This window comes from Geotrypetes seraphini, chromosome 4, assembly GCF_902459505.1.
Source record: "Geotrypetes seraphini chromosome 4, aGeoSer1.1, whole genome shotgun sequence".
NCBI lineage: Eukaryota > Metazoa > Chordata > Amphibia > Gymnophiona > Dermophiidae > Geotrypetes > Geotrypetes seraphini.
Window position 1 is genome coordinate 168,151,188 of NC_047087.1, and position 18,959 is coordinate 168,170,146.

At 40.8% G+C, this 18,959-nt stretch overlaps 1 protein-coding gene across 2 annotated transcripts in view; it reads right to left on the reverse strand.

Annotated features, from left to right (window-relative positions):
• LCAT (lecithin-cholesterol acyltransferase) overlaps positions 1 to 18,959 on the reverse strand; it is an 87,590-nt gene that overhangs the window by 22,117 nt on the left and 46,514 nt on the right. The gene's annotated exons all lie outside the window — the stretch shown is intronic.

An 18,959-nucleotide genomic window follows, 5' to 3' on the forward strand; every position in this document is an offset into this window, starting at 1 on the left:
ATGGGGATTCTCCAGAGTTTTTCTTAACTCTTCTTACCCACATTCAGTCCTTTGATCCTCTACCGATTATTTTAGCAGGAGATTTCAATATCCCCTTTGATCTACATATTGATAAGCAATCTACCACTAAAATAACTCCGCTTAAATCTCATATATCTTTTCATTCGCTTATTTCGCAATTGCATCTTATGGACTCCTGGCGAACTCAGCACCCTTCCGCTAGAGAATATACCTATCATTCAATACCTCACAATAGTTTTTCACGACTAGACTATATTTTCATATCACAGCATCTCATCCAATCATTAATCAATTCTTCTATATCACCGATACTCATATCTGATCATTCTCTAATTTCCTGTGTTTTAACTTGGGCTCCTAACCTTGTTCCTAAATCTCCTCTATGGAAAATGCCAATTTCACTTATGGAGGATGATCAGACTGTGCAACATATAAAAACCTTTATTAATACTTATTTTAAACAAAACCCCTATTCAGATACCAATCCTTTAATCACATGGGAAGCTTTTAAGGCCTCGCTAAGAGGGGAATTTATTTCTCTTGCTTCCCATAAACACAAATTGGAAAAATCCGCTCTGACAGACTTAGAAAATCAAATTTCAACATTAGAAAACAAATTTTCCATTACAAAAGATCCTCTCCAGTATAATACTTTATGTCATCTCAAGTATCAATATAACTCTATCCTCTCTAAACAGGCTGGAATGCAAATTTTTACGACCGAAGCTGTGTATTATGCAGAGGGAAATAAGAGTGGTAAGTTACTGGCCTCTTATCTAAAAAGGAAAAAACATAAAATTCAGATTCCTGCCATCCAGAATAGTAATGATATAACCGTAACCTCCTTTACTGAGATTTTGACAGAGTTTCAAACTTTCTATGAAAAATTGTATCAGTCTGACTCACCCTCCATGTCGTCTTCCTTATCCTCCTTTCTACAGGGAATTGAGAAACCCAACTGGTCTGCAACAGATGTACATATCCTAGAGAAACCTATTACACTAGAAGAATTACAGATCGCTCTGAAACAACTACCATCTCATAAATCCCCTGGAGCTGACGGAATTCCAGCGGAATTTTATAAGATTTTCCAGAATGATTTAATACACCATCTACACCATCTATTTCAGTTCTTGACCCCTGAAAATGTCATAAATTCACGTTTCTCTGAAGCCATTATTACTGTCTTACCAAAACCTAATAAAAATCTTGCTCTGGTACAGAATTACAGGCCCATTTCACTATTAAACGTGGACTACAAATTATATGCGAAGATTCTAGCTAATAGGTTAAAAATGCTAGTACACAAAGTTATCCACCCAAACCAAATAGGCTTCATGCCTGGTAGGTTAATTGCTGATAATACTAGATTATTTTTCCATTTGGCACATATTGCGGAACGTTCTAAGCATCCTATTATTGCCCTTTCGCTTGACGCCGAGAAGGCTTTTGATAGAATTGAATGGAATTATCTTTTTTCTATCTTAAAATGGTTTGGTGCTCCCTCTTCCTTTATTAACATGATCAGAGTTCTATATGCTGATCCTTCTGCTAGAATTATTGCAAATAATACCCTCTCTACATCCTTTCGACTACATAGGGGAACTAGGCAGGGATGTCCCTTGTCTCCCTATTTATTTAATCTTGCGCTCGAACCCCTATTACTTCACATTAGACAGAACCCGAATATCTCAGGTATACTATGTAATTCCTTTGAAGTAAAGCTCTCTGCTTACGCAGACGATGTGCTTTTGTACATCTCTAATCCTGAGACATCTATAAAAGAACTTCTTCAAACCATTTCAGATTACTCCTTTTTCTCAGGATATAAGCTCAACCAAGATAAAACAGAATCTTTCCCTCTTAATCATTATTCCAACTCCTCCATGATTAAGCCCTATCAGCTCCAATGGACGCCCACAAAAATAAAGTATCTTGGTATTGAACTCACCACATCTATTGAAGATACTATAAATATCAACTCTCAACATATTCTTCAACTAGTCAAGGATCTGATTCACTCTTGGCATCCGTTACACTTATCATGGTGGGGCCGTCTTGAAACAATTAAAATGATGTTAATGCCTAAAATAAACTATATTTTACTCATGATTCCATCGCTTTTCCCATCTGTCTTTTACAAAAAACTTGACTCACTCCTGTCCTCTTTCCTTTGGAAAAATAAACAACCACGTATAGCCCTCCAAAAACTTAAGAGAACTAAAGACAAAGGTGGTGTTTTGTTCCCTGATTTTCTTATATACCATAAAGCATTCATCACTCACCAAGGTCTTTACTGGTTCACAGAAAGTGATATATACTCACCAATATGGTTCGAAGTGGAAAAACAAGCTATACAACCACTTCCTCCCTCAACTTTATTAACGACTTCTACAATTAATCTCCTCAGTCCCATTTTAAAACAGACGTCAAAATGCCTACTAGAACTTGATTCCCAGCTAGATCATCCATATCTCCGGTCGCTGTCAATCTCCTTGTGGTTTAACACTCACATTCTTATAAATAAGAAACCTTTTCTATGGAAGGAATGGATAGATAAGGGTATCTTGTGCCTATCTGATATTTTGGATACAGACTATAAATTGCTACCTTTTAATGTTCTCCAAACTAATTTTGGCCTTCCTGCTTCTTCTTATTTTAAATGGTTGCAACTTAGACATTGTATATCTGCTACCCCCTTTTTTGATTCTCTTCATTCCCATATACCAACCTTGCCTCAAATAGCTTCACAATACTTGACAACAGGCCATGTTGCCTCTAGACTATATAAATTGTTACTAATGAACAACATACCATCCACTCTAGTACTTAAGGAAATATGGGAAAAAGACTGTAATTGTCAAATTGACACTAAGTCCTGGTCTCTTTTATGGTCTAAAACCATAAAAGCTGTTTCTTCAGCCAGTGCATTACAATCTATGTACTTCTTGTATCATAAAGCAATATGGACTCCTTATAAACTTAAAACATCTGGCCTTAGTTCTTCTGACATTTGCTGGAATTGTAAATTACACCCTGGTTCCATGATTCACATGTTATATGACTGCTCTTTTACTCATTCCTTTTGGTATGATGTATGGACTATTATGCAATCGATTTTCCATTTGAAACAAGAATTGTCTTTTTCAATAGTAATGTTTAAATCTCAATCTCCGCATATTCTTCTTGTAGAACAACATAAAAAAACTATTTGATATTCTATTGATATTAGCGCAAAAAATAGTCCTTTCAAATTGGAAATCATCCGATTTACTCCATGTCCATCACTGGTGGAATATGGTTTTGCAACATCAAAAATATGAACTACATCTATACAGGAAAAGAGGTCAATTTCGAGCTGTAACAATGAGATGGTCTCCTTTAGCTGCATATTTACAAAATGTATGTACCTGAGTTTCCTAAGCTTAATCTTGCCCTTTCCATCTTGTAATTGTAAATGCAATTTGCCACTGTACTCTGTACCTTTTTCTTTTGTTCTTGTTATCTGGTTTTTGGAAAACTAATAAATCTTCATGGATAAAAAAAAAAAAAAAAAATCTTATTTCTTCTTCCTGCAGTTTTGTTTAAAATACTGTGTTTTAGGTGGTATAGAGCCTATATTTCTGCCTTACTAGTAGTCTTACTTATAGTCCCACCAACCCCAGGGACCACTATTCATATATAGAGACCCATATAATCAGGACTTCACAACCAATCAAGATGACCTTTATTCTATGCAATCACTGTGGTGCTTTAATTCCAAGACATACTATTTGGAGGCTTAAGGCTTGCCCCATCTGTCTTCAACTTGCCAGTATTAAGGAGGAGCTCTGCAAACTTAAACAGGAATTGAATACAATTAAAGCAGCTTCCATCACTCCACAAAATCATACCAACTTACCACCTCTACCTCAAAGAATAAAACAGCCCAGGAATAAATGGGTCACAGTAGGCTCAGGAAGACTGCGACATGTAACACAGAAACATCCACCTTCACTAATATTACCTCTACAGAATTCCTTCGCTCCACTAGTGCACTGCGATACTCAGGAAAACAGAAGGGAGGTGGGACTGGAACCAATGAAGGAAACTCAAGAGAACAAGAGCACCCTAAGTACAAATAAAAAAGCCAAAAACAGAAAACTATTACTGTTGGGGGATTCCATCATCAGAGGCATTAACCTTGGAACACAGGGCGAGGAGTCCAAAATAGTGAAATGTCTTCCAGGATCCTCAGCTACCAGGAGTTCCAGGCAAATACTGACTATAATTAAGGAAGAAACTAAGGATTTTAACACTGATGTTGTTATCCATCTGGGAACAAATGACCTGGCCAACAACTCCACACTTGCAGCACAGAAAGCTTTTCGGGAGCTTGGTGAGGGCGTGAAACCTTTTGTAAAGACTTTAGCTTTTTCTGAAATATTGCCTGCATATGGAAAAGGAGAGCAAAGAATGAAAAACACAGAGGACTTTAATAGATGGCTCAGAGCCAGGTGTCATCAAGAAGGCTTCAGGTACATAGGAGGATGGGGAAATACATGGAAGGACAAGAAGATATATTGCACTGATGGGCTACATATTACTACAGCAGGAAAAAGAAACCTTGCAGAGAAATTTAGACAATATTTTTCCAGGCATTTAAACTAGAAGGTGGGGGTGGTGTATGTACGAAGGACAATTATAGAGACCACCCACGGCAAAAGAAAAGATGTGATAGTAGTAAAGGCTGCAACATAAGCAATATCAGCAACTCATTTCTTAGTATTGCAACGGAAAGTGAAACGACACAAAAATCCATACGAAAAAGGAGATTATCGCTGAAAAATAGCTGGGAAGCGATGACCACAAATGCTCGCAGTCTAAGCAACAAAGTTCATGATCTGCAAGCCCTGATATTAGAGGCAGATCTAGATATTGTTGCTATCACAGAGACATGGTTCAGTGAATCACATGGATGGGATGCAAACATACCGGGATATAATCTTTTTAGGAAGGAAAGAGATGGTCATAAAGGTGGAGGAGTAGCTCTCTATGTAAAGATCAATATCCAAGCGACCGAAATGCAAGGGACCTGGGGAGAGGAAGAAGCGATATGGATTGCTCTGAAAAGAGAAGATGGAACTTCTATCTACGTGGGTGTAGTCTACAGACCTCCGACTCAATCACAGCAAATTGATAAGGATCTGATTGTGGATATCCAAAAGTTTGGAAGGAAAGAGGAGGTTCTGCTGTTGGGAGATTTCAACCTGCCGGATGCGGACTGGAATGTTCCGTCTGCGGAATCGGAAAGAAGTAGGGAGATTGTGGATGCCTTTCAAGAGGCTCTGCTCAGACAAATGGTGACGGAACCCACAAGGGAAAAAGCGATATTGGATCTGGTCCTCACAAATGGAGAGAGTATCTCTAATGTTCGAGTGGGTGCTCACCTGGGTAGTAGCGATCATCAAACGGTTTGGTTTGATATAACGGCTAAAGTGGAGAGCGGCCGCACGATACTATAAAGTCCTAGATTTCAAACGTACGGACTTTAATGCAATGGGAAAGTACCTGAAAAAAGAGCTGTTAGGATGGGAGGACATAAGAGAAGTGGAAAGACAGTGGTCTAAGCTGAAAGGAGCGATAAAAATGGCTACGGACCTTTATGTGAAGAAAATCAATAAAAACAAAAGAAAAAGGAAGCCGATATGGTTCTCCAACCTAGTGGCTGAGAAAATAAAGGCGAAAGAGTTGGCGTTCATGAAATATAAAAAAACCCAAGAAGAGGAGAGCAGAAAGGACTACAGGGTGAAACTGAAAGAAGCCAAGAGAGAGATACGTTTGGCGAAGGCACAGGCGGAAGAACTAATGGCTAAAAATGTAAAAAAGGGAGATAAAATTTTTTTCTGATATATTAGTGAAAGGAGGAAGATAAAAAATGGAATTGCTAGGCTAAAAGATGCTGGGAACAAATATGTGGAGAGTGATGAGGAGAAAGCAAATGTGCTAAACAAATACTTCTGTTCTGTGTTCACAGAAGAAAATCCTGGAGAAGGACCGAGATTGTCCGGCAAAGTTACACGAGAAAATGGAGTAGATTCTGCGCCGTTCACGGAGGAGGGTGTTTATGAGCAACTTGAAAAACTGAAGGTGGACAAAGCGATGGGACCAGACGGGATCCATCCCAGGATACTAAAGGAGCTCAGAGAGGTTCTGGCGAGTCCTATTAAAGACTTGTTCAACAAATCTCTGGAGACGGGAGTGATTCCTGGGGATTGGAGGAGAGCGGATGTGGTCCCTATTCATAAAAGTGGTCACAGGGATGAAGCAGGAAACTACAGGCCGGTGAGCCTCACTTCAGTTGTTGGAAAAATAATGGAAGTGTTGCTGAAAGAAAGGATAGTGTATTTCCTTGAATCTAATGGGTTACAGGATCCGAGGCAACATGGCTTTACAAAAGGTAAATCGTGCCAAACGAACCTGATTGAATTTTTTGATTGGGTGACCAGAGAGCTGGATCGAGGACATATGCTAGATGTAATTTATTTGGATTTCAGCAAAGCCTTTGATACAGTTCCTCATAGGAGGCTGTTGAACAAACTTGAAGGGCTGAAGTTAGGACCCAAAGTGGTGAACTGGGTCAGAAACTGGCTGTCGGACAGACGCCAGAGGGTGGTGGTTAATGGAAGTCGCTCGAAGGAAGGAAAGGTGACTAGTGGAGTCCCTCAGGGTTCGGTGCTGGGGCCAATCCTGTTCAATATGTATGTAAATGACATTGCTGAAGGGTTAGAAGGAAAAGTGTGCCTTTTTGCAGATGATACCAAGATTTGTAACAGAGTAGACACCGAAGAGGGAGTGGAAAATATGAAAAAGGATCTGCAAAAGTTAGAGGAATGGTCTAATGCCTGGCAACTAAAATTCAATGCAAAGAAATGCAGAGTAATGCATTTGGGGATTAATAATAGGAAGGAACCGTATATGCTGGGAGGAGAGAAGCTGATATGCACGGACGGGGAGAGGGACCTTGGGGTGATAGTGTCCGAAGATCTAAAGGCGAAAAAACAGTGTGACAAGGCAGTGGCTGCTGCCAGAAGGATTCTGGGCTGTATAAAGAGAGGCGTAGTCAGTAGAAGAAAGAAGGTGTTGATGCCCCTGTACAGGTCATTGGTGAGGCCCCCACTTGGAGTATTGTGTTCAGTTTTGGAGACCGTATCTGACGAAAGACGTAAGAAGACTTGAGGCGGTCCAGAGGAGGGCGACGAAAATGATAGGAGGCTTGCACCAGAAGACATATGAGGAGAGACTGGAAGCCCTGAATATGTATACCCTAGAGGAAAGGAGAGACAGGGGAGATATGATTCAGACGTTCAAATACTTAAAGGGTATTAACGTAGAACAAAATATTTTCCAGAGAAAGGAAAATGGTAAAACCAGAGGACATAATTTGAGGTTGAGGGGTGGTAGATTCAGGGGCAATGTTAGGAAATTCTACTTTACGGAGAGGGTGGTGGATGCCTGGAATGTGCTCCCGAGAGAGGTGGTGGAGAGTAAAACTGTGACTGAGTTCAAAGAAGCGTGGGATGAACACAGAAGATTTAGAATCAGAAAATAATATTAAAGATTGAACTAGGCCAGTTACTGGGCAGACTTGTACGGTCTGTGTCTGTGTATGGCCGTTTGGAGGAGGATGGGCAGGGGAGGGCTTCAATGGCTGGGAGGGTGTAGATGGGCTGGAGTAAGTCTTAACAGAGATTTCGGCAGTTGGAACCCAAGCACAGTACCGGGTAAAGCTTTGGATTCTCGCCCAGAAATAGCTAAGAAGAAAAAAAATAAAAAAAAATTTTTTAAATTGAATCAGGTTGGGCAGACTGGATGGACCATTCGGGTCTTTATCTGCCGTCATCTACTATGTTACTATGTTACTATAAGTATATTTATTTAGGAATGTTATATTTAAATGAAATTGTTTTTAGACAATAGATTTTGGTGGAGAGGGGTTTGGATATGCATATATATTTCAAAAATTAAATTAATAGAGCTGAGGTAATTTATTGGAAAGGGAATTCTTATATATTTGTGAACAATTTATTTATTTTGTTAATATACTGAAATAATTAATTATGCTTCTTTTATAGATTTCACTCAAATTATTTATGAAATGCTTTTATCTTATAGAGATGATTGATGTCATTCTTATTAAAGGGGTTATTACTGAGGGTTTTAGGGGTGGGAAATATTATAAAGAGAGTTCACTTAGATATTTATGAAATGCTTTTGTCTTATAGGGGTATTTGAGGTTATTCTTATTAAAGGGATTATTGAAGGGATTCACTTTTTTGAACGTAATTATATATTTATTTTCTAGTTATAAAACTTTTTTTTTAATATGGATTGATTAAATGTAATAATATGGAGGGAAGTATTAAAGTAAGGGTGCCTGGGGGGGTTATGGCTGCCAGTCTAAATATATGTCTTCAAGTAATCGTAGGATGTGGAGGGTGGGGGTTGGGAGGGAAAAGGGAGGGGTTTTGGGGGTATTGAGTGTATATTGATCAAAGGATCAAGGAAAGGAAGGGGATTTGGAAGGGGGTGGTTTGAGGAGATTAGGTATTATGTTCCGGGTTTCAAATGGGGGGGGGGGGGGAAATGAGCATCTACTAGAAAATTATAATAATTTGAATTATCTGATGTGGTTCATGTGTCTTGAAGGAAAATTTTATAATGGAGTTTAAAATATTCTCATTAAATGTTAATGGACTCAATCATCCAGTTAAAAGGGAAAAAAAAAACCTTTCTTTTTTAAAACAACAGAATGCAGATATATGTTATATCCAAGAGACGCATTTGTCGGCCATAGAATCCAAGAAACTAGAAGGGGATTGGGTAAAACATTGTTTTTTCACCCCTGCTGTGGGAAAGAAAGCTGGGGTAGCTATTCTGGTGAATAAGAAATGTACAGCAATGTTTAAACTGAGTTCTGCAGATCCTATGGGAAGATAGTTACATGTGGAGATGAGCATGGGAAATTATACGCTGGCACTTTTTAATGTATATGCCCCTAATTCGAATCAAAGTGAATTTTTCAAAGCTCTACCGCTGGCTGCTGCTAATTTAGTAGTGGCGGGGGATTTTAACACTGTTATGGATCCGTTGATGGATTAAAAAACCTAGTAAAAATCATGAAATCATTAGGATTAAACAATTTGGCACAGTCTTGTGATTTGAAAGATATTTGGCGAATACTTCATTTTGATGAGCGGGAATTTTCATTTTGCTCCCATGTTCACAAATCCTTTTCCAGAATAGATTACATTTTTGTTTCGAATCAATTAGTTCAACAGGTAACACAAGCCTCCATGGATCCAATCATTTTATCTGATCATGGAAGAGTATGGGTTACATTTAAAATTGCTGAACAGGATAACAGTAGACCTGTATGGAGATTTGATAATACATTGATTGCGGATCCAAACTTTCTTGAAGATTTTCAGTTAAAAATGAATGAATATTTCCAAATTAATACTTCAGAAGATATTTCCATGGAAACCTTATGGGATGCTTTTAAGGCAACCATGAGAGGACAAATTATTTCATATTCAGCATACGTTAGGAAGCAGATTAAAAGACAATTTTCTAATTTGGAACAAGAAATTAAGGTTTTGGAATTAAAATTAGTTGATAAATGGGAACAATCTATTTTCCAGGTTCTTTTAAAAGCAAAATGTAAATACAATGAGATTTCATCACAATTGGTAAGAAAAGACTTGTTTTCTCAGCAGACTTTGTATTATGGCAATTCAATAAGGCAGGAAGATTATTGGCAAATTATCTCAAAGCAAAGAAAAGAAAGACAAAAATTTTTGCAGTTAAAGATGAGAAAGGTAATACTTATTCTCAAATTGGACCTATTTTAAAACAGTTTCTAAATTTTTATAAAGCTTTATATTCTGAGCCTTATTTAGACAAGGAAAAAGATGGTTTAGAATTTTTAAAATTAATTAAGGGGCCAAAAATTCCTGAACATATAAAAGGAAGTCTAGAAGAGCCTATATCACTAAAAGAATTGCAAACAGCGTTGAAGTCCCTTAGAGTTGGATCCGCTCCAAGTGGTGATAGTTTCATGGTAGAGTTTTATAAATCATTTCAAAATACCCTATTACCATATCTGTTAAATTTATATCAGGCTCAACTGAATAAAGGTGCATTATAGGTGCATAAAGGTGCATTATAGGTACTATGGCAGAATCTTTAACTATAGTTTTGCCGAAGCCAAATAAAGATCCCACATTGGTTTCAAATTACAGGCCCATTTCTTTACTCAATGTAGATGGAAAACTTTTAGCTGACATTGGCTTTACTCTTGGCTAAGACTTTCCCTTTTATGATCAGTATGCACCAAACAGGGTTTGTTGCTCAGAGACATTCTTCTAACAACACCAGGTTGGCTTTTCATATGTTGAATTTAACAAAAGCCATGAAAGATCCGGCCTTTTCTGTATCCTTGGATGCAGAGAAGGCCATTGATCGAGTGGTATGGGCCTTCATGTATTAAGCAATGGATTGGTTTGGTATAGGTTCAGGATTTATACAAATGATCCAAACTTTGTATAGCTTCCCTGCTGCTAGATTGTATATTAATAATAATTTATCGGAGCGATTCAGTTTGCAGAGGGGGTTAGACAAGGTTGTCCCTTGTCTCCTTTGCTATTTGACATTGTATTAGAACCCTTGTTATTAGCTATTCAACAGGGCATTCCTTATTCTAATCAGGAATAAGGTCTCTGCTTATGCAGATGATATGCTGCTTCATTTGAGGAATCCTGAAGCAACCATTCCATGCTTGCTTGAATTGATAGAGAAATTTGGGAAATTTTCAGGATATATGATAAATTGGAGTAAATCAGAAGTTCTTCCACTTATTGTGCATTGTACAAAAGGTTTATTTGATTCAAACCCCTTTCTCTGGAAAGATGATGGAATAAAATATTTAGATATTTGGATTAAAAACAAGGTGGAAGAAACAATGAAAGTAAATGAAAAATTTGTATTACAGAAGGTAACAGAAATGTGTGAGCAATGGAATCCATTACATCTGTCTTGGTGGGGGAGAGTCCAAACTATTAAAATGATGATTTTGCCTGTAGTTTGTTATCAAATGTGTATGTTGCCAGTTTTTTTTCAGGGGTCCTTTTATAAAAAATTAAATAGTATTCTTACACAATTTATTTGGCTGGGTAAAACTCCGAGAATTGCTTTAGTATCTCTACAAAAACCAATTTTAAAGGGTGGGGTAAATTTTCCCAATTTTTATAGGTATCATCAATCCTATATTATGCATCAGGGTATTATTGGATCCTCCCAGAGCTCATGGAAGAGTTCCCAGATTGGTTGAGTTTGAAATTGGCAACTCATGTTTCCTCTGCGATTATGCCACGTTCTTAGTATCAAAACACCTAGGTTATATAAAGAAAACAGAATATTAGTGGATACATGGAAAACTTTAAGATATGTAAGTAATTTGACACCTATTCCAATACACAAATCAACGAATCAGACAATATGGCTGAACTCCAAGATTCAAATTGGCGGATTTAAGGTCATCTGGAAGTATTGGATGATTGCAGGTATACGTATTTTAGATGATGTTATTTCTAATGGTAAACTGCTTGATTTTTCACAGTTGCAACATAAATTCAGTCTTAGTAAATCACAAAGTTTTAGGTGGTTGCAATTGAAGCAGGCCATTCAGGTAGGGTTCCCTGAATGGAAAGATTTTAATAATCAGTATAGTCTGGAATTCTTGTGCTTTCAGGTGGACTTCCTGGGACACCAGGCCGCTCAGTGGTATAAACTGATAGCTGGATTTATAAAAAAGAAACCAAAAACTGCTCTTAGGGATATTTGGAGCATTGAGATTAAGCATCAAATTACTGCGTCTCAATGGCCACGAATTTGGACTTGGAGGATGAGATGTACAGTGTCTGCATCTATGAGACAAACTTGGTTTTTTCTATTACATAGAGCTTTCTGGACCCCAGTTCGGTTACAATAGTTGGATAGCTCTAAGTCCAATAGATGTTGACATTGTCATCTCAAAGCAAGGACTTTAGATCATTTATTATTCTATTGTCCATTCATTTTTGCATTTTGGAAATCAATTTGGGGTCAAATAAATTGTTTTTTTTAGAAAATCTGGTGGCATTGTCGTATGATACTGTATTATTTGGCATGTCAATGAGGGCTAAGAGTCAAATATCATCGAATAATAATAAGGTTTTACTTATTATGACAGGGGTTGCCATACAACAAATTATGAATAATTGGAATAATTGGAATAGACTAAACTATAGTTTCTGGTGGAATTCTCTGTGTCATATATATAAAATGGAAAGGGTAATAGCTACACAGCAGGGGTATTTAAAAAAAATTTCTGGATGTTTGGGAGCCTTTAACAAATTATTGTAATGAGTAAAAACCTTTTTTCCCTTTAATTGTTTATGTCTAAGGTTGGGGGAGGGGGGAAGGGTAGATTTTGTTTTTTGTATAATTATAAGGAATGTTAAGAAGGGAATTTATTGTATGGTTTTATCTGAGTTAACAATTGTTATGGAATGGGAGGAAGGGGGGAATATAAGTTTTAAGGTGGATTATTGGAGAATATTAAGTGTTGTATTTAAGTTGAAATGTTATTATTTGCTGTTTTAAAAATGAATAAGGATTTTTTTTTTTTTTTAAGAAAGTTGAATGTTTCAATGCAGGTAGTTATCACTCCTGCTGTCTCTGCTAGTCCCTTCACCAACATTAAGCTAGCTGTCGTTTCGCCTTTATGCTGCGTCAGAGCTGTGGACCGATGTCTGAAAAAGTAAAGAGAATTAGCAGGAGAGACTTCACACAGCAGACTTAACACTCTCCAAATAACGCTGCAACTTATTGTGGCGTTTAATTTTCACGCTTACCGTGGCAGAGATGGCCCCAGTTAGAACTGCCTCCTGTTTAATAGCATCTGACGTCACTCACAGCTGACCAGCAAGTCAGGAGCCTCATTCTCATGCCAAGCCCTGACGCAGCTTGAAGGTGAAACGACAGCTAGTTTAACGTTGGTGAAGGGACCAGCAGAGACAGCAGGAGCGATAACTACCTGCATTGAAACATTCAACTTCAAAAAGCTAGTTAAGTCCTTTGATTTTTTTTCAACATTTTTCAGCATTGTTCATTGTTTAAGACCAGATTCTATGAAGGGTAAGAGGGGGAGCATGAGCCAGTGAGGTTATTTCCCTTTTTAATGTGATTGCTAAAGTTTTACAATGCATAGGGATCTGAGACTCTGCCCCTTTCAAAAGAAACAAAGACAATTAAAGTAGTTAAGAGTTTCCCATTGCAGAACAACACTCCCGAGTGATTCTGTTAAGGATTTCTTCAAAGTTTTTGAGAAGGATATGTTGTGGGATTAAGTGACTTGCCCAGGGTCACAAGGAGCAGCATGAGATTTGAACCCATAACCTCAGGGTACTGAAGATGTAGCTCTAACCACTGTGCCACACTCTCCCATATACCACCTGTTAATGGAGGTTGTCTAAGCCAGTGTTTTTCAACCGCCTGTCCGCGGATCGGTGTCAGTCCACAGAAATTTCCTGCCGGTCCATGCAAGGCCGGCGAGATCAGTGCACAAAAATTTCCTGCCGGTCCGTGCAAGGCTGGTGAGATCAGGGGGGCCCAATTCAGTATGTGCCTGCAGCAGTGCAGCAATTCACTTAGGCAGCCTTGGGGATTTTGCTGAGTCTCAGCCTGCCCTGATGACGCAACTTTCTCTTTCCTCAGAGGCCAGCGCGACCCATCAAAGGACCCAAGGCTGCCTAAGTGAATTGCTGTGCTGCTGCATTCAAGTACTGAGAGCTGCCGGGAGGGGACTGGAGGGAAGGGAAGGAAGCCACTGTTGGAGGCTGGGAAGCTAATGTGACAAACCCAGGTCCGTTTCGGGTTTTGGCCAAAACAAACCCGAATCCGTACCGGGTTTTGCCCCAGTGATCAGGAGTATTCACAGTGCACCTAGATGCAGGAGGGCTGATCAGGTGACCTGCCAATTGATTGATGAAGCTGACTTCTGCTCTGATTCTGACATGTAGGTAGAAGAGACAGGGCAGGATAAGATTAAGAGAAAAATCCTACACTCCATGCAGACCTGTCACTGTCAGAAAGCTTATTCAGTTTGAACAGCCTGTTAAAATCAGGGCTAGGGAGAAACCTGCCTGTAATAGCAGGAAGCAAGCCGGTGTGTGGAAAACCCTTCCCCCACCTTCTCAGAGGGGGAGTGGTTATCCACAGGATATAACGAGGCACAGGGGACATATGGGAAAGAGAGAGGAGAGACGGGAGAATGGGAAGCTGAAAGGAGGCAGTCTCTCACAGACTGTCCCATGCTGAGGCAGATGAGTTACCTCCTGTCTGGGACACTGGAGTACAGCCAGAAGGAGAAGCCATGGAGGGGCAGGAAAGCTGTGTAGGAGCTGACACTCTGCCAACACCCATGGAGACCCAGTAAGCCTAAGATTGGGATTTAATTTTCTTTATGCTGCAAGCTTGTCTCTTACCCGTTTGAAGCCAGTGAAGCTCTCCTGGGAAGCCACATTTTTGAGGTTTTCTGTAAAGCAGGAATGTGTGTGTTTTCTGACAAACCATTTTGAATGTATTTCTTGTATGGTGATTCAGCTGGGAAATCTCGATGGTCCTGCTCAGCTGTGCCTGATTGCTACAGCAACGTTTAGAGGGAAACGTTTGCTTGATTTTGAACTCTGAATAATGCTGTGATTCTTATGTGTTCTGGACTGTTGGATAAAAGCATTACTTATCTGATTATTACTGCTCTGGTGAAGAGAACTGTATTTCTTGACTGATTAAAGTCCAGAAGCAGGGGACTGTACACAAGGCAGTGCTGACCCAAATTCAACTGCCTGATTATATTATTGTGAACCTTTGTATTTCATGCAATATCAGTCCATCTTGAACTACAAGGCTGTTGCCTATATTTTTTTGATTTATTCAACCAGTGGTTTAAATAAAGTTTATTTTTGCTTGGCCATTTCTGACTAAGATGCCTTTATACTTTGCATGCTGATAAGTTTGGAATGTGCCTGTTCTAAAGACCTGAAGGATTCCTTAGTGGAAAGGGACACGTCAGGTTTCAGCTTTGGTCACATTCCCAGGTGCTCGCTGCGCCTTACAGGAGCCCGGGTTGTGACAATTTGGTGTCAGGAGTGCGATTTGGTACCTCCTTCAGGTGAAGAAAGGCATAGCAAGGTGGAAAATTTTTTTTATTTTTTATTTTTGTTCTTCTGGATTTTCAACTGTGGATTAATGTTGCCGGAGGAAAAGTTTGTTGGACTAAACTTCTGGAAGTGATTGCTGAACTGGGAGTTAGAAGTCTTCAGGACAGCGTTTTGGAGCCTGCAGAGGAGCAGCTGGATCAACAGCGGAGGAATCCACAGCAGTGCAGCGCAGGAGAGTGTTCCAGGAGTGGAGCCGGTGACCAGACGATCCCTGGAGTTTCCAGTGGAACCAGAGGGGGCCGGGAGGTCCTGGAAGAAGGGCGGTGCACCCTGTAAGGAGCACAGAGGCGAAGACTCACCAGTACCGCGGTAAGCGCACTAGACAGAGGGTCTAGGAGGGTGGTACTGGGGGGGTCAGTGATTGTTAGGATACTACACTTGGATCGAGTGTTTGTGTCTCACATTTCCACAGATCCAGGATGGAGTCTTCAGCATTGGTGGCAGTGGCAGCGGAGTGTCACAGGCAGAACGAGGAGCTGAAGAAGGTGATAGACGCCAATCAAGGTCTGTGGCAGGCGAGCCAGGAAGCAGCAGAGTGGCACCACAAGGACTTTGTACATGTAATGGAGGCACAGGCACAAATGATGGGACGGCTTTTGCAAGTGTTAGAGGCGTACATGGACGCCCAAAGTAGGGTAAATATTGTGAGACCTGCTTTTAGAGCACACCCACCCACACCCATCCCGATACACACATCTGGGGATATAGGACCCAGTGGGAAAAGATTTGCTAGAACCCAGGGTAACACCCAGAGGAAATTTACACCTAATACAGGGGTGCAATGTTTCAAGTGTGGGGGAAGAGGACACCGACAGTGGGAATGCAGGCAGAGGAGAGACTGTACCATAACAACTGAGGTAAGGAGGAGCCCTCAGGGGGGTTATGTGCAGAAGGTATGGGTACAAAACAAAGCAGTGACTGCCTTACTAGACACAGGGGCGGAACAGAGTGCTATGGCCAGTGACCTGTGGCAACAGATAAAAGGTGACATCTCTGAAAGCACTAGCCTTAAGGAAGTTGAGATAGGATGTGTCCACGGTGATAAAAAGAAATACCCGGTGCGGATAGTGAATGTGAAGAGTGAAGGGGCAGCGGTATCATTGCAAGTTGCCCTAGTACACAACCTACCTTATGCCCTGATATTAGGTCAGGATTGGCTAAGAACCCAGGGAGGAGAGTTCCAAGTAGCCGGCCATAATAATATAAGCATACAGGCGGGTAGCCAAATATTAGGGGCATGGACCAAAAGAAAGCAGAATTACCCGAGGAGAGTACGGAGAGGCTGGCAGCCGACATTAAGATGGGTATCAATGTCTGATAAAGCCAAGGCCCCTACTAGAGCTTATGAGCGCGCAGCAGGTTATGACATATATGCAGCTCAAGAGGTAGAGGTGCCCGCTCAGGGGAGAGCAGTAGTATGCACTGACATACAGGTATCACCACCCCCAGGCTCCTATATAAGACTTGCCTCACGGTCAGGTTTGGCAGCGAAGAAGGCTATAGAAGTGGCAGCTGGGGTGATTGATCCCGATTACCGGGGTAATGTTGGAGTAATATTGGTGAATCAGGGGTCGGAGCCCTATTGGGTCCGACAGGGGGATTGCATCGCTCAGATGATATGTGAGCGGATCTGGCCAGCAAAATTGCAACAGTGGGTACACTTGCCAGTAACAGGCAGGGGTGCTAAAGGCTTTGGCTCATCCGATAGGGCAATTCCCGCAGAGCAAGGTAAGCAGGAACAGCTACCAGGAGAGGCTCAGCAGGGAGTTAGGATAGAACAGAATGGCAGTCAAGAACATAAGATACAGGGAAGTGTCCCAGAAACAATTACACTACATGAACCTCAAAGGAAGGGCAGAGCAGGTATGGAGGAAGTCCTCAAACAAGAACTGAGGGAGTTGAGGGAACAATTAAAGTCCCTGAGGGAGGAAAAGAAACAAGAAATGTACGATCATACACAACAGTCAGCAGAAACCTTTAATAAAGCCCTGACGGAGATGGCTGGGCAACTCTCCCAAATAGGCAAACAGGTAGTTGATAACCAACATCAGCAAGAAGAACTGGGAAAAATCTTAGAAACCCTATCGGGGAAATGGAAGGATAGGGAAGGAGAAAATAATAAATGGGGTGAACAGAAACAAGTACTAGATGCCCAAGTAGAACAACAGAAGTTGCAGCTTGATAAAATGGAGAATACACTAAAAGAAATTCAAACCCAAGTAGGGAGGAGTAAAAAGGAAAGGTTGAACGAGAGGGCTGAGGCTGTTGCAGCCCTAGCTCAGCGGGTGGAAGGGGTAGAAGTTCTGGATCAAAGAGAGATGGAGCCTACCCAAACACCAGTGCTACATTGGCCTGAAGATTTTCAGGACCCTCCTTCCATTACACAGGACCTTGAGAAGGACTGTAGGAATTCTAGGTTAAGTGAGGAGGCTGAAATGAATAGGGTAGAGGAAGATCTATCCCTACCGGACCCAATGATGTTAGGAGAGGAGGTGAGGTTCTCTCCCCAGCAGTGGGCACAATTTTTCCCTCACTTGTGTCCCGGTCAGCTCGGAGGGAGTTTACAGGGACCTGAAGCCATTCAGTCCTCAGGTAAAAAAACTAGAAATAAGAAACGTCATTGATTATTGCGCATCCCAGAGAATACAGGAGGTCCTTCATCTTTAAGCAGGAGTCAGCTTTTAAGTGTGGGGGAATGTGACAAACCCAGGTCCGTTTCGGGTTTTGGCCAAAACAAACCCGAATCCGTACCGGGTTTTGCCCCAGTGATCAGGAGTATTCACAGTGCACCTAGATGCAGGAGGGCTGATCAGGTGACCTGCCAATTGATTGATGAAGCTGACTTCTGCTCTGATTCTGACATGTAGGTAGAAGAGCAGGGCAGGATAAGATTAAGAGAAAAATCCTACACTCCATGCAGACCTGTCACTGTCAGAAAGCTTATTCAGTTTGAACAGCCTGTTAAAATCAGGGCTAGGGAGAAACCTGCCTGTAATAGCAGGAAGCAAGCCGGTGTGTGGAAAACCCTTCCCCCACCTTCTCAGAGGGGGAGTGGTTATCCACAGGATATAACGAGGCACAGGGGACATATGGGAAAGAGAGAGGAGAGACGGGAGAATGGGAAGCTGAAAGGAGGCAGTCTCTCACAGACTGTCCCATGCTGAGGCAGATGAGTTACCTCCTGTCTGGGACACTGGAGTACAGCCAGAAGGAGAAGCCATGGAGGGGCAGGAAAGCTGTGTAGGAGCTGACACTCTGCCAACACCCATGGAGACCCAGTAAGCCTAAGATTGGGATTTAATTTTCTTTATGCTGCAAGCTTGTCTCTTACCCGTTTGAAGCCAGTGAAGCTCTCCTGGGAAGCCACATTTTTGAGGTTTTCTGTAAAGCAGGAATGTGTGTGTTTTCTGACAAACCATTTTGAATGTATTTCTTGTATGGTGATTCAGCTGGGAAATCTCGATGGTCCTGCTCAGCTGTGCCTGATTGCTACAGCAACGTTTAGAGGGAAACGTTTGCTTGATTTTGAACTCTGAATAATGCTGTGATTCTTATGTGTTCTGGACTGTTGGATAAAAGCATTACTTATCTGATTATTACTGCTCTGGTGAAGAGAACTGTATTTCTTGACTGATT